The 15,721-nt window shown below is 37.1% G+C and overlaps 1 pseudogene; it reads right to left on the bottom strand.

Moving 5' to 3' along the window:
• Positions 1-8,589: 8,589 nt before the first annotated feature.
• LOC118191398 (zinc finger MYM-type protein 6-like) lies at positions 8,590-11,474 on the bottom strand (annotated as a pseudogene).
• Between the last annotated feature and the right edge of the window lie 4,247 nt (positions 11,475-15,721).

Genomic DNA, 15,721 nt, shown 5'->3' with positions numbered 1-15,721 from the left:
ACACAGTGAAATAGAAGTTCTTCACTTGTAGAGGACGATCAACAAGTCAGAGAAATAGAAATAGGCCCATTATTTCGTAAAAGCATTAAAGCCAGAAGAAAGTGTTTTTACAGCATATACAAAAACTACAGGTCTAATTACAAAATTTACAAATCCTTAAAGTGAGAGACATCTAGCACGATTCGCCTGAAAAGTTTAGAAAAATATTATCATAACTCTATCGATAAAAAGATTACAAAGTGTATTTAACGCCTGCTTTCTTAAGACAAGAGTTAATAAATTGGTTTGGAACAAGATTGGTTTTAAGTACGTTTATAAGAGTTAATATTTCCTTTTGAACATCAGGTGTATCTGTACATATATTCTTAATGCGCTATAATTGATTAGTAATAGTATTAGAAATATCTCTTTACGTCTGGTGCCGCTGATTGCCGGGAAAAAAGGGAGGTGCATAACTAGATGTTATAGCAGTTTTATATACAAAATTTCAAAGTTCGACTGCTAAACATTTTTTGAGTTATGCAAGATACATACGTAAGTACGTATTCATGCCACGAAAAATTCCATTTTTAATCCATTTTACAATTCGTTTTGGATTATAATCCTTTATTTTGCCAGTACGTCTGCATGTCACTTAAAACAAAATGTCAAAATGAATTCGGGAACGGGCAAAATAGGTATTTCCGTTGAAATCTGGAAACCAAAATTTTTCGCGATTGCAGTACTCTCTTTACTCCGCACAAAGAAGTAAATAAATAAATAAAAATTAAAAATAAAATAAAAATAAATGAATATTAAAAGAAAATTTAAAAAGAGAGAAAGAAAGAAAATCTGAAAGATTTCATATTTTAAAGTTGTACCAGAGGATTTTTTAAGGATTATTATGCTCTCGCTGAGCATCGCTTGTTACCAATCTGCTCTTGGATTCATACCTGCTAACAGAATTTGTTGTTTTTTTAGCTTTTTAAAGTTCCGCTTTAGTCGCACTTATGCAAAGCAAAATTCCACAACAAAATCACAAAATATTTAAAAATATTATATTTTTTGAATTCCTGATAAAATATGAGTTTTCACACATCTGTTTTAGATTTATCATAGAAAGAAAAAAATATATAATGATTTAATAAGTCCATCTAGCGTCATTTCATAAAAATATTGAATATTTCTAGTTAGACATCTCATGATTTCGATGCATTTTAAAAATTTGTAAGTTAAATATTTTGCGCTTTACTGAATGCCAACACGCTGCTGCGAATATACATATAATAGTATGCTGTTAGAGGCAATGGCAGCACATTGCTTTCAAATAGCCGAGTTTGTTTGCGGATTAAAATTGGAAGAAAAATATCTTACATTTTGCCGAATGGCAACAATCTGGAGCGCCGGATGTTTTACTTCGAACAGTGTTGTCATTGCTCGCTGTGCAACTTCACTGGCCGGCAGGATTTAAGGGAGACAACATTTTTAGAATTTAGAGAAAGCACTGGGCATCAGAATTTATGGGCGGAAAATTTTTTAATTTAAAAAGGCAACGGGTAACAAAACTTAGGATTCACACATTTTGCACCAGGCGGCAAAATGGCAAAATGCATACACACATACAGATTCTTCATTATTTTTTTATTTTAAATAATGCATGCGATAACATTTAGTGGCAACAGTTTAGAAACTGATTTGGACACAAAAGGGATCGGGAAAAATGCGAGCTACGAGACTAACAGCATATGTGGCGTTAATTTAAATCAGGGATCCCCAAACTATTTTGGACAAGTGACCCCTTTTCCAAAATGAACTGTTACCTCAGACCCCCATGGGCAAATTACCTACTTTTAAGATCAACCCCCTTATTCATAATGGTCCGCTAACTTAAAACAGCTGCTACAGAGTGTTATTTTTCATTCTGACTTAGGTCAATAGAAGAAGACAGAGTGAGAATTAGCAATGCTTAAGTTAGAATAAGGGGGCCTATTCTTTAGTTTTTTCCTATTGATACAAAATACCTGGTACTAAGGTACCAATTGGAAAACTATGCACTTGGTTAAGTGAGTAAAGTTGACTTCATTTTCTCATCAAAATTTAACAAAATAAAAAGACATACAATTCAGTAAATATCAAGTTTAATTTATAATGATTATTACAAATTAAGTACTTAAAGAATCTTAAGTAGGTAGGAAATTATATTTAAAAAAGTATTCATTCGCAAAGAGAAAATAAAACATTCAGTGTAATGGATGAACCTGGTGACTATCTACCAATCTAGCTACATCCGGTTCAATATTGGTGAGTTGCAGCCTTAAATCTCCACTTTGGTTGATTTTCAAACGATTTCTTTGTTTCGTCAAAATGTTTGTTACCACACTGAAGCTTTTTTCAACTAGGTATGATGATGGAAAAGCGATAAGGTATTTTTCAGCAATGTTCCACAATGTAGGATACTGGGTTTCAATGTTGCGTTGCAACCAGAACTTCTGATAGCCTTGGTTGAACTTCTGCTTAAGCTCTTCGTCTGTGCTGATGGTAATCAACTCTTCTTACATTATCACATTGGCTTCTTCTATGGCTGTGGTATTGTACGGATTTATTATCCATTGAGGAATTTGTAAATTTAAAAGATCCTCAAAGCTCTCCGTAAAATCCTTGTGTAATGCGTCCAAGTGAGTGACATATAATAAAATGTCATCATCTTGAAGCATTTCTGGTAATTTTGACAAATGCGGAAACTGGGAATATTCTTTTCTGCCTAAATTTTGTTTATAAAGGATTAGTTTACCCACGAAGGCCGATATTATTGATTTTGTTTTAATCAAGTTAAGATCGTCACCCTGCAGTTGAAAATTAACTTGGTTGAACATTCCAAAGATATCAGTCAAGTAATAAATATCTGTTTTACAATTGTTCAGATTTTCTTTCAAATGCGGATCTTTTTCTTGTAAAAACTCCAACACAAATTCAAAAATGGCTGAAAATCTTTCTAAGCAAGAGCCTCTTGATAGCCAGAAAACTTCAGTGTGCGAAAGTAATCGAGTAAAGACTTCGTCATTTTCCTCACATAGCTGAGCAAATAACCGAGAGTTCAAAGAATTGCTTCGAATCTTGTTGATAGCATTTAGCAATTCCTTAGCAATAACCAATATGGGTTCAGAACTGGTCTCTCTACAGTACACACTCTAGATAAGATCAGAAGCCACATTAACGATAATAGAGCCAATAACCGGCACACGGCATTTATATCACTAGATCTTCAGAGTGCCTTTGCCTCCCTCTGGTGGCCTGCAATCAAGCAGGCCCTCAGGGAGGCAAAGTGCCCCAGGAATCTATATAACATCTTCAACGATTATCTGGACTCAAGAAGTCTCATAATCGCAAACAATAGTGGTGTCTATACAAAGAAGCGGGAGAGGGGCTGCCCACAAGGCTCTTGCGCGGGGCCCCTGCTTTGGATAATTACGTTCAATGCGCTACTGCAACTCAATTGGCCTGACCACACCAAAGTAGTGGCGTATGCCGATGATGCGGCACTACTCGTTACTGGCCGTACGCGAGACGAACTGGAGAGGAACGGCTCCGCCACTTGCTCCAAATTCTATGACACGTGCCAAAAGCTGAAACTCGTTATCTCAGCCCAGAAATCTACGGCCATGGTCATACCGCGTCCAGGTACAAACCCCACGAGACGACCTTGTATTAAGCTAATGGGCAGAAACTTGAAAATCACCAAAACGTTGAAATACCTTGGAGTCACGTGGGACCAAGGCTTGACCTGGCTACCACATCTACAAGAAGTCAAAGTCAGAACAGCTAACATTGCAAAGAAAGCCAGGCAGTTTCGGGGACAAAACTGGGGGCAGAACCCTTACATTCAAAAACTGCTCTACTTCACGGTTGCAGAAAGGATTGTACTCTATGCCTCAGCTATTTGGGCACTACCAATGGGCAGCCGTAAAATAAAAGCCCTGTCAACAATACAAAGACCTTTTGCCTCTCAACATTAGCAAGGCATATAGAACAACCGCGACAAATGCAGCACTTGTGCTTACCGGGCTCACACCCCTTCACATCAGGGCCAAGTTAGAAGCAATATATGAGCGGGTAATAAGATTAAAGGAGAATGTTGCACTCGACACCACAGTCTTCAGCACGCTGCAGTACGAAACACCAGGCAGCACACAGCACGTGCACCCAGCACATAAAAACTCGGGCATACACGTCAAAATAACAAAGAGATCTACGCCGCGAATAGAGGATGTACCAGTCGCCTCGCAATTCTACACAGATGGCTCCAAACATGATAACGGAGTGGGTTGTGCTTATGCTTATTATGAGCATGGTACACTTCACAGTCAATGGAAAGGTCATCTTGCAGCTCACAATAGTATCTTCAAGGTGGAGGCGATAGCAATTGAAGCGGCAATACAGTACGCACATGACATACAACTTGCACGAACAGAAATCTGCACAGACAGCATGTCAGTGCTGCAGGCATTAAAGAATCATCATCACACATCTCCCATAATCCTGCAAATCCAACAGACATTGCATAGCAACCAGCAATCTAACATCAAGCTAAAATGGGTAAGAGGCCACTCTGGGATCGCAGGCAATGAGATGGCAGATCAACTGGCCAATGAGGCAGCAATCAACAATAATGCACAGGCTGTCTCAGCACTAATCCCGCCGTCATTTTTAAAAAGACAACTAAGAGACATAGGGAATAAACAATAACAACACGAATGGGAGAATGGAGATACCGGGAGAAGGACTTTCGAGTTCTACCCTGTAGTAGATAAAGAACGCTTACAGGGCATACCCCCTTTAGTAAACTATATCACGGGGCATGGCCCTTTTCCCACCTTCTTTTATAAGCGTGCTATTTCCATGACAGAAGCGTGTGTGGGGGGGGAAATTGGCTCCCCCGACCACTACGTGTTCAACTGTAGCCTCACTACGAGCCATCACCTACCATATCCCACTACGGATATAGTACCTTACAAGAGGTTCATCATCAAACACGCACCTGCGATAAGAAATATATGTAAAATTATACAGCAGCTGAGCGCTCTAGGGAGGTCGAAAATTGACTTTCCTTCCTCATGTCTTAAACTTGAGAAAAAAGTGTACCAAAGTTTTAAATATTCTAAAAGTCTTGGCGAACACCTCCTGGGGTGCAGAGCGTTGCTCCATGCTTCGCATTTACAGAGCTCTAATTCGCTCTAGACTGGACTATGGCTCAGTTGTTTACGGATCCGCCCGGTCATCAGTATTGTTAAAACTGGATCCTGTTCATCATCAAGCTCTACGGATCTGTTCAGGAGCTTACAGGACTTCTCCTGTCCAGAGCCTGTATGTTGACTGTAATGAACCATCACTTTATCTGAGGCGTGAACAATTGTCCCTTTTGCAATATTTTAAAATTCTATCCCAACCTGGATATCCCAATAAGCTGTGCTTACTTGATGATGTGTGTAACGCGTTATTTGGAACACGTCCATCTTGTGTTCCTACATTTCTTTTAAGAGTTCGCCCTGTCATTGTGGAACTTTCCCTCTCTGATATGCACCCCCAGGCAGTACAGAATTTTGAAATCCCACCTTGGGAAAATGCACGGATTCAGCTTCTTGATGTTTTTAAGTATCATGTGAAGGCAAGCACTAACGAGATTATTTACAGACAACACTTCGCTGAGCACAGGAACAAATATAGCAGTTATCTTCCAGTTTATACAGATGGAGGGCAGACGCTTGCACAATGCTTGCTCTGTCTTAACATTCGAACTAACTGCGATATATTATAGTCTTTTGTACATCTCGAGGCTCTGCTACAAAAAGTTTATAGTTTATACAGATTGGTATAGTGCTCTTAAATCATTAGAAGCTTTTCCTAATACTCAAAATCCAGTAATAGCGGATATTCTCAAAATACATATAAACTTAATGAATCGTGGATATGCAATCCTGTACTGCTGGGTTCCCGAGCATGTGGGAATAAAAGGGAATGAGCTGGCAGATATCACAGCAAAATGTGCTGTTGAACTGTCCAGTCATCTCATTCCTTTTGCAGACATCTGTTGTGTTGTGAAACAGAAGATCCGAAAAAAATGGCAGCAACTTTGGGATGTTCAGCTTCAAAATAAATTAGGACATGTAAAACCTAGAATTGAGCACTGGGAATTAACCAAAAATCGAAAGGAGGATGTTCTATTGACTCGCCTCAGAATTGGTCACACTAGAGTAACACATAGCTACCTTTTAAAAGCTGAAAATGAGCCTGTTTGTTTTAACTGTAATGTTTGTTTATCTGTTCGTCATATTTTAATTGAGTGTCCATGTTTTAATAGGCTTCGCTAGAAATACTTTAATAGCTGTGACTTGCCTCTCGACCGTTTTATCCGAAGAGAGGTCAATTGTGGTTTGCTTTATTATTTGAAAGAGACTGGCTTTTGTTACCAAATGTAATTTGTTTTGATTACTGTGTCTTGAATTTTAATGTGTGCTTTTAACTTAAGTTTATATGACTTCATCCTCTGAATCTGGTACATTTGTCTACATGTTTTTATTTATTGAATTTTAATGTCATCAATTGTAATCATCCCATCTTGTGTTTGGCGCGTTATAATCATCTTTGGTTTTTGAGCCATAATCACTCACTCACTCACTTAAGTTTCTAGGATAATATTAAAATTTTGACATAATGTATAGAAATAGGCTGTATAAAAAAGCAGTTACATAGAACAGAACTAGCTGCCTCTATACTATTGAATGAACAGAACTTACAGCATTAAATTCACATATAAATGATATTAAAACTGAATACGCTCTTACTACTAAAAACAATTGAGCATTATCAAGAATTTGAAGTAGGATTAAATAATAAGATTTAGTTATATTCAGTAATCAAGACCACAGAATCAAATGTTAAAATACAAAGTGCCTGTTACTAGGCTCTATCGAACTGTGCATACGACCTTAGTCAAGGTCGAGTTGTTGTTGACAATATGGCTGACGCAAAATGAAGCTGGTCAGTTATTCTTTTTTTTTTTTTTTTCCACAGCTCAATAGATAGAATGTAAGAAGCCTACCTTGGCAGTGATAAGACGAACATGGTAATCCAATGTAATCCTGGGTAATGAATTTTTAAACACTTTTATCAATGATTTCTTGGACTTAGAATAAATTTCGTAAGGTTAACACATTACACAACACTGTTGACACACACAGAAGAGACGCTACGAAGACAAGAACAATGGAAGAATAACAAAAACACTAATTTCACAAAAACCACTAGACGCACAAACACATAACTTATATCAAAATGCTCCTCCAACACTCACTCAACTTAAAAACAACTTTTCTAACACTTGTAATTAAAATTTCCGCTAATTACAGGGAATAATTGCGGAGCGCTTACAGACACGTCTTACTCCCTCGGCGGACGATTGACTCTCCGGAGATACCGGCAGAAGGGCTTTCGAATTCTACCCTGTAGTAGATAAAGAACGCTTACAGGCCATATCCCCTTTAGTAAACTATATCACGGGGCATGGCCCTTTTCCCACCTTCTTTTATAAGCGTGCTATCTCCATGACAGAAGCGTGTGTGTGTGGGGAAATTGGCTCCCCCGACCACTACGTGTTCAACTGTAGCCTCACGACGAGCCATCACCTACCATATCCCACTACGGATATAGTACCTTACAAGAGGTTCATCATCAAACACGCACCTGCGATAAGAAATATATGTAAAATTATACAGCAGCTGAGCGCCCTAGGGCAGGATGTCTGCCAACCAACATAGGAATAATAGCATACACAGCGCAATAATTCTATGTCTCTATTGTAACTTAGCAGGTGTTATGTCTAAAATTGTAAATATGTAAGTGTATAAGTAACTGTGTAATGTAAGTAATGTAAGTAATAGTGTAATGTAAGTAATTTAATCAATGAGTGTAATACGTCGTATTATGTGTACTTTTAACATAACGTAATCGGTAATGTAGTCATTAGCGCGTGTAACGCGTGCCCCATGTGTATTATTTTAAGTAACGCATATATGATTATAAGGCAAAGTATGTGTGCCTATCTTGTTATATAGCATAATGTCATTTAAGAAGTAATAGCAATAATGTAAACTATAAGTAATCCAGTTATAAAGTAACTTAGCAAGTTCGCAATACAATTAGCTTAACGTAGTATACAGTCAGGTTATAACTCTAATAAGTGTAGATTAATGTCATGCATTATGTATGTGTAGTCTAATGTCATGTGAAGTGTAAAGTATGTATGTACTAATTCATGCAAGTATTATGTATAAGTTTAATGTCATGTCATATATCATGTATGTAATGTTATGTTTCATGTATGCATTATGGCCTATGAACACCCAGGTCAACCATTAACATAAGAATCTGTACGGAATCAATGTCAAACTGGAATAGCCCTTGTATGGCCATGTAAACTTTTTCATGAAGGCTCAGTAACTCCCGGTGCGCCCTTGTGGGACCCCAGAGAGTTCTTGTATCTATATAGGGGAGGGCGTGGGACATATGCCTGTTTACCTCCGTTAAACACCAGGCGTCCCCGTCCTCCGTCACCTGTCACCTGATAGCATTTATTACATATTGTAAAGACTTATGCAATCTAGGACTCAGCTTTTTTGCTACTAAATGCTGCCTGTGAATCACGCAGTGAATGACCAGTACATCAGGCAGTTGTCGCTTTAAGTGAGCTATAAAACCACGATGACGACCAACCATAGACGGTGCACCATCAGTCGCAACAGAAACAATGCTCTTCCATGGAATAGCTTTGTCAGTAAAAAAATGTTCCACGGCCTGAAAAATCGATTCTCCTCTGGTATCAGTCTCTAAATATGTAGCAAAAAGCAGTTCTTGGCACATATTTTCATTAACATATCCTAACAACAGAGCTTCATTGCCGGGTAATGTAGACTCGTCCAACTGCAGAGAGAATCTGTTGGTCTGTAAGAACTTGCATAAAATGTTTTCCACATCGCGTCCCATCTCGTCTATGCGTCTCTGAACGGTGTTATTGTTCAAAGGTATTCTCTTTAAAATAATGTGCGGATTTGTGCAATACATTGTTTAGGACCTCCGCAATGGCTGGTAAGATAAGCTGCTCTCCAATTGTGTGGGGTTTCCCCGATTTCGGTATTAGTAAAGATATATTATAGGACGCTAGTAAACCATCATCGTCTTTAATAGATGATGACGCAAACATCGATCTTATGGATGGCCTTTTGTCTAGTTTTTCTTTAAGTGCTTGAAAAAATGACAAGGGCTTACTTTTTTTGTCAACATGTACCCTTGATAAGTGGTCATCCATTTTTGAAGGCGTCATGGCATTACTGAATACTTTTTCACATATGAGACACATCGGCAAGTGTTGATTTGATGGAGATGCAATAAATCCGAACTTCAAGTAGTCCAAACTGTATTGTCTGCGTTTTTTTTTTTTTTTTTTTTTTTTTTTTTCGAGTCCGCCATCATAAAACTCTCAGTAATCAGTCACTTTACTTCACTTAATTAGCTATGTAATAATTTTGTAATCTCTTGAAATAAATGAGTACTTATATGAGTTATTATCGTTCAAGCTCCAACGAATTTCAAAACGCAAATGAACTTTCAACTGACTGACTGACTGATAACTTATAGCCAGAATACCACTGAGATCAGTAGTTTATCTGGCTCAATCAAATTTATGCCGGATGGGCACAATAACATAGAACTATCTTCACATAATGTCCGCAGTAAGGAGGAGAAAGACGTATAAAGAATAGGAAGACCAGCAACGCAAGAGCTCACTAGCAAGTAACCGGCCCGGTAAAGGCGTGACTAAGTGGGAGTCATAAAATGAGTGTAGAATGTGAATAAAACTAGTGAATTTAAGAAATACACAGTACAATAAATGAGTAAGATACAAAATTAAGAATGCTAATAAACACATTGGGTACATTATTTACAGGTGGGCACTAGGTGGGAAAGTTCGGGTCCCTGATAAGGTGTGCCGCAAGTGGGCGCAGTTTGGCGTCCTCATTCAATATTTCGTAGGTAAAGATATCAAAATTTCTCATATGGTCACAGTTCAGAGCTTTCGTGAAGAATTTCCTGTTGATCTTATTCAGGTGCTCTTCTAGAGTGTCCAGTTTTAAGTCACAGTGTAGCATTGCTCACAAAAAAGTGAGCATGGGTGATAAGCCTTAAGACTTTGTTTTGCATGATTTGAAGTCGTTTTATATCCTTCTTGGTAGCCATGCACCAGGCCGGCGACGCATAAGTCATCAATGGCCTAATTGCCGTGATATAAACTAGCCTCTTTTTCCTGAGGTCTAAGCTAGAATAATTACCCAATATAGGGATGAGACTATTTACAACAATGAAAATTTTTCTTCTGACCTCTGTTATATGATCTCCCCATTTTAATCTTTCATTTAGCATTACTCCTAAATATTTCGCCTTACTAACTCTAGGAATCTCTTCAGAGAATAAGAAGAGCTTGCTATTAATAGTCAACTGTGTATTTTTCCTCCTTATCAATAATAATTGCGACTTGCTGGCATTAATAGCAATTCTCCAAGTCGTACACCACTTTTCTACCACTGGTAGAAGCTCCTGTAATTTCTTGATTGCATGGTGTGCGTTTGCGGACTTTACGGCTAATGCCGTATCGTCCGCATAGCACCCAAGAAGTAATTTCTGCCAATGTGAGCCCTAGGGAAGTCATGAACATAAAATAAATACAGGGCGGGCCCTAAAATGGACCCCTGTGGGAAGCCTGCATTCATGGTGCGTAAACTGGATATGTCCTTTCCAATAGCCACAGTGAATTTCCTATTAGTGATGAAAGACATAATTAGCTGAATCAGCTCTCTATCCATAGGGAGATTTATAAGTTTATAAATAAGCCCCTCATGCCAGACGCGGTCGAATGCCTTCGCCACGTTTAGCATGAGTAAGGCGACATTTTGTTTCTTGTGAAGCGCATCCCCACAAAATTCGACGAGTCGAACCAGCTGTTTCGTTGTTGAAAGCTTTCTCCGGAAACCAAATTGTTCCGGAGGCAGTAATTCAATATAGTTTTTCAATCTGCTGTAGATTAATCTCTCAAAGACCTTTCCTAGTCCCGGAAGCAAGCTAATGGGCCTGTACCCATCTGGCTTAGTGTTATCCTTGCCGGGCTTAGGCAATAAAATAACTTTTGCGATTTTCCATTTTGTGGGAAAATAGCATTGACTAAGACACGCATTGATAATACTCGTGAATTTTGTCACAACATTGCAGGGTAGATTTCTAAGTGCGTGATTATTAATACCGTCTATGCCAGGGGCCTTTTTGACTTTAAGCTTCTTTGTGATTTCTTTGATCTCACTGGGGGTAGCAGTGGCCATGTGCCTCTTAGCAGTGTGGGCATTAAGCCAATCCCTAACAAAGTAGCATGCCTCATTGACAAAATTAATGTCCATGGGCGTCATGTTAGGTCTGAACTGCTCTTCTAAATGGTCCGCAAGGACCGTCGATTTGTTTTTATTATTGAGAGCAACAGACTTTTCAGTATAAATCGGCTTATTGCATGTACACTGCCTTTTCAAGTTACGCATGAACGTCCAGAGAATGCCATCATTCGGACTAAGATTCTGAATTTTTTCCTCCCATACATCTCTCTTATGCTCATCTATTTTCTTTTTAATTAATTTGTTCATATCTCTTTTAACGTGATGGCTCCATGTAAGGTGCCACGCTTTCCTCATCCTATTCCGGTCCTTAATCATCTCTCTAATGAACTTTCAATCTAAGTGCAAGCTCGTTAAATAGTAAAATATCAGGAACATGTTTGGACTTGATCATGAATTCGTTCGTGTTAAATCGCGTAAGCGTCAAATAGAGAGCAAGTCAAAACGCGCCTGAAAGACGTACGCTCGAACTCATTACGAATTATTATTGTTGCACAAACTTGTCCGCACAGACTTGCCGAGTTCTTCATCTTGTACGAACTTGAGACTTTACATTACTACAACAATGCTGTTTCCTACAAAAATATTAATTATTCTTAGTACTTGTAACACAACATAAACAATACAGTACCTACCTATCTTGAAAGTTTTAAATAAGAACTTGTGTTAATTTAATAGGGGTCGATTTTTAGACCTCGTCGACCCCCAAAATCAGTTTTCGTTTATGTCGACCCCTAGGAAACGTATCGACCACTTTGGGAATCCCGGATTTAAATGAAATAAATGTTGAATTCAGTTCCAACTGCAAGTGAATAAGACAAGTAAATTATTAAGCCATTACCAGTTTTATTAATAATTATCATCTTTAATAGTTTAAATTAATAATTTTAATAACAATTTATCAATATTATTAATAATTAATTGATTAACAAATTATTATAAATATATAATTATTTATTATTAATAATTACTTTTAATTACTAAGTTTCATTACTAATAATTACCTAAAGAAGATTTAAATCACAGTGAAAGAGCATTGAAATTCAAGTCAATGCTATTCTCTTTCACTTTGATTACCGTCGATTCCAAATCCTTGAATCAAATACCAAATCGATTGAGATCATCGAAAGAAAAAAAGAGAAAAAAAAAAAAAAAAAAAAAAAAAAACATTTCTCTGACGTCGAAGAATTCTGCAACAAATCTTCCTTTTCAATCTGCCTGTTTCTCGAGGCCGATTTAGACGCAGAATTGAGTACTTATCAATCGAGCCAATTATTAAACACACTTGGAGGTTATCACGTGTTTGTTCGTCTGCATGCCGAATCGAGTTCCCGCGCTTTCGAGGTTCGTCCACCCCTCCTCATCCTGCGAACTCAATTGGGTAAACGGTGTTTTCCTGCATCCTTGAAAAGGAAGTTTTTCGTTCACTCAGAAAATCTTTGTCTTCATAATGGGTCGCAATCGTCTGCGTCGAACTAGGTCCGCCATGCATTAGATTGAATACACGATGGAAGAAAATAGGGGGGGATGTTTCATGAAGGGACGTTATAGACGTACATTTTTATATAAGTGGCAACATAATGTGTGATATTTTTAGCATATTTATGACAAGAATAATGGAGGATCACGTGACATTCAGTGCTCCCCTGTTATACAGAAGGTCGTTCGCACTTTATGAACACGATTTTCTACGGTAGGCACCGCTCAGTGCCATTGTGGATAACGTTATTATTCGGATATTGTTATCGAATTGCCGAAGACTCTCCCTTTTGTATACGAAAACATGGAAAATGCATCGTCTATTGTGATCAGAAATTCTATTAATATGATAAAATATTATATAAAAGAAATTTTTTAAAACTGAAGGAAAGTCACCAAATATGAGCTTAAGTCGCCAAATAAGGTTAAAATATATTATAAATACTGCCGAGTAATACAGAATAACCGAAGAGCATGGTTTCAATTTTAGTCAACCATTCGATATTAAGCTAACAAGAAGGTTCTTCATCGGTCTATGGCACATCGCAATTTTTTGCCAAATGGGTGATTTCTCGCCAAATGTAGCAACCCTGCTTTCCATTGTCATTTCATGGCAACCCTAGACCTGCTTTGTGAGGAAGCTATCTTACCGCGCCTGCACATTTCGTAACAATATATTACCCTTTCAGTTGCTTGGCTCTGCGAGCTCAGTTTTATTTTTATTCTTATGTGTTGGTAAATTGTGCATTTTTTGCTTCTGAAGTCTGAAAAAATGTCTGAAGTGTGTTGTTTTTATCTTCCGGTCAAGGTTTTTATGCCTTTAGTTAATCTGCATTCAATATTTGTAGAATTATCAACACTTTAAAAATTGTTTAAGTGCAGCTAAATTTTTTAATCATAGCAGCTATATTTGTTTACATTTAAAACTTAGCAAACTAGTCCTCACCTTCAGTGTCTTTTTGAAGAATTTGACCAAAAGGAAACTTTTAGTTTTGTGCACCGAGAAATCTACCCTCTTGCCCGCTGGCCGAATTGCTTGTTTTTGCGTCGAAACTCTAATTTTAATTGTAAATTTTTTTTTTTTTTACTGTTTTAACCGGAGTTAGTGTTTTATGGGTTTTTTTTTTTTTTTTTTTTTTTTTTTTTTCCCCCAATTTTTAATGAAAATGTTTTGAGTTCTATGCATTTTTGCTTTGCCGCGAAGACTGAATTAATTGAATGAGAAATAGATCTCTAGTGAAATTGGAGGAAATAAGTTTAAATGAGGTGCCGCAAAAAATGTGTATAAATTAATAGGCCATACAAGGTCTATTAATATCGGTCAAATAAGATCTACAAATGTTATGAACAATTCATAAGTGAACTTTGGTTAAAGATGTTATAAAACAGTTCGTAAATAATCCTTCTTTCTCCATGTTAAGATGCTGTGAAAGTAAGTATTAATATTTTTCTTAATATTTTTATACTAATCAGTTAAACTCCAGTGCACTTTTGAATGATATTTTTTTCCCATCGTTTTAATGTTATCATTCGATTAATGTTATCAAAATAGACGTACAAAAGTGGAATTTTCTCGTAAGCAGTTTGACAGTTGATCGTCAATACAATCGTCTACTACTGTTTTGTTTTGACTGGAACGTTGTATCACTTTTCAAATATATCGTTGTGTATCCTTTCAAATGTATCGTCCAAATGTAAGAAAATGGTATCCCCAGTTCTGTATCCTGGAAAGAAATCACCGCGAAAGGCATTTTTCTTATTTCATTTTTCAATGTTCTAATAACTTCAAAATATTTTTGAATTTTCAAGAAAATGGTATCGTCGGTTCTCTATCCTTTAAAGAAATCATTGGGAAAGGCAATTTTCTTATTTGGTTTTTCAATGTTCTAAAGTCTTGAAAGAACTTAAAAATATTTTTGAATTTTGAAGAAAATGGTATCGTCGATTCTCTGTCCTTTCAAGAAATCATTGAGAAAGGCAGTTTTCTTGTTATCTTCTTAAATTTTCTAAAGTCTTGCAGCTAAGAAAATTATTTTTGCATTTTGAAGCAAATAGTATCATAGATTCGTCAGAGTTAAGGAAAAAAAAAAAAAAAATCATTGAGAGACACAATTTTCAGTGTACTGTTTTACGCAATAATGTTGCCAAAAAGAAATTACCGTATTTGCCGGCGTATAAGAGGCACTTTTTTTCTTTGAAAATAGGTTTTAAAAATGGGGTGCGTCTTATACGTCGATACTTATTGCGTCGATACGTCGTTTGTGAATGGATCAAAGCTTCACGGGATGCTATGTAAACAGAGACAGTGGTTAAATCATTTAAGAAGTGTGGCATTAGTAATGCACTGGATGGTACGGAGAACTGATTAGATGCTGATTTAGATGAGGTTTCAAGGGACTGTTCATTTAGTTCTGGATATGCGTGTCCGGGTTTTAACGAAGATTAAAAGGTGTTCTTTCCCAGATAGATTGTGTATTCGCAGAAAGTATTACTTTGCATTTGTATTACTTTATATTTAAAATACTGTAAATTCATTATAATGATCAGTAATACAGTTTGATGCCTCAAAGATGTGTACAAAAAGGGGGGTGCATTTTATACGCCGGCAAATACGGTAATTTTTGAATATGCTTCAAGTAACTAATTTTTCTAGCTTTTTTTACCTTGGTCTTAAACTAATAACCGCTACTGTTTCCACTATATTTAATTATAATTAATAGTTGGGTAATCAGCTCGTCTAGTTTTCTTTACCGAACTATTTCTAGCATGTCACGAATTCA

Source organism: Stegodyphus dumicola, chromosome 8 (assembly GCF_044657685.1).
Source record: "Stegodyphus dumicola isolate Sdum_Otavi_A_Nest chromosome 8, ASM4465768v1".
Classification (NCBI taxonomy): domain Eukaryota; kingdom Metazoa; phylum Arthropoda; class Arachnida; order Araneae; family Eresidae; genus Stegodyphus; species Stegodyphus dumicola.
Note: the sequence above shows the minus strand (reverse complement) of the source record. Positions and strands in the feature narration are given on the sequence as shown.